A 1,589-nucleotide genomic window follows, 5' to 3' on the forward strand; every position below is an offset into this window, starting at 1 on the left:
AAAAAAACAGCTTCGCTTTACAGAAGCTAAACTGTTTGGAAATCAACAAATTAACCTGCTGACACAAGAACTGACCACAAGCAAAACCAGAAGTAAAAAGTGAAAGTTGGAATGAAGAATTCAGAAAACTTACTCAAAAGAATCACGAGATGTCAGCTGGGTTGCAGCCAGGTGTTGTTTGTATGGCCAATATTCTTTTATAAAATAGTGATTGCAATGGCAATAACAATGAGATTGACCCAATATCAATACATGAACATAAAATTTCTTTGAACTCAGATCTACTGTCCCATTATCCAAGTAACCCCCTAATCTTTAAATAATCAAGGCATAAAAATCTATCACCCTCTCTGCAACCCAGCAATGTATGACATTAAAGTGCTTACGATGCCAGAACCATTGGGAGTGGCACTGCTATCCAGTCTGTGGCAAGTCCTTGTGCTAGCAGCACATCGCCATCAAGTTGCCAGGAATGGCCAATATCTGCCTTTCTGCCAGTAAGTTTGCGGGGTCCTATCAGAGCTCTCGTTCAGTTTTGGGCAATTACTATCTTGTGGTTTGACATATGGCTATCAGCTGTGTAAGCAATCAGTTATTCTTCTAAGGAGGAGGGCTCATTAGGAAGAGGGAAGGAACTGTTTTCTCCCCACAGAACTGTTTTCCCTTACCCTAGTCTTGAGATACACAGTTCAAAGGGAGCTGAGGCCTCTTCAGATGAGTGGCTTCAACAGAAGGGCAAAGAAGGGAGCCAGGCATTTTAGTTCAGATATCCACCCTGAGGGTCTGTGGCAGCAGAGGTTTACCGAAGATCTGAATGTCCACTGCAGCTTGACTCAACCATCTGTGCAGAATCAGGTTGGCTAGGCTAAACAATCAAGCAATAGTCTTCATCTGCAACAACATTTAAGCCCAAGATCTTCCTCAGATCTTACACAGACTCTGGGTGTAATCCCCATTCCAAACCTCAGTTAGATTCAGCATGAAAGTAAAAGATAGCATTCAGACTCTGTATGAGATAGCTCAGCATGAATCACATTATACCACAATGAAGACTCTGTAGCTGATTAAAAAGTGACATTGTTGCACATTTCAAGTTGTTGGGTTTTTTTTGTTTTGTTTTTGTTTGTTTGTTTGTTTGCCTTTAGCTGTTAAAGGCTGAGAATGCTGCAGTCATTCCCACTGTGAAATGGGAACTCTTCCAAATAGATAAGATAATGGTGTTTCCATTCCTTTGAAAAAGTAAGACTGGTTGCTTCAACACAAGTTGAAAACACAATTTAAAATATTGAGACAGAAATGAAAAGGGAAGAACGGGGAAGGAGGGGGAATGAATCAAAGTCACCCCATAGGAAGAAATAGCAGCCATCCTGTGCCACAAGTACAACCCCCACTGCTTACGTCCTCAATTCAAACAGCCTTCATGCACTCTGAAACAGTACCACTTTACTGATTGCATTAATCAAGAAATCATCTGTCAATTCAGGGCATTTAATGGAAATACTGCTCTGTAAATTTGAATTAAGAATCCCATCACAATACCAAGAGGATAGGAATAAACAAGAGCATTAACTGTGAATGAACTATGCATT

This window comes from Meleagris gallopavo, chromosome 22 (genome assembly GCF_000146605.3).
Source record: "Meleagris gallopavo isolate NT-WF06-2002-E0010 breed Aviagen turkey brand Nicholas breeding stock chromosome 22, Turkey_5.1, whole genome shotgun sequence".
Classification (NCBI taxonomy): Eukaryota; Metazoa; Chordata; class Aves; order Galliformes; family Phasianidae; genus Meleagris; species Meleagris gallopavo.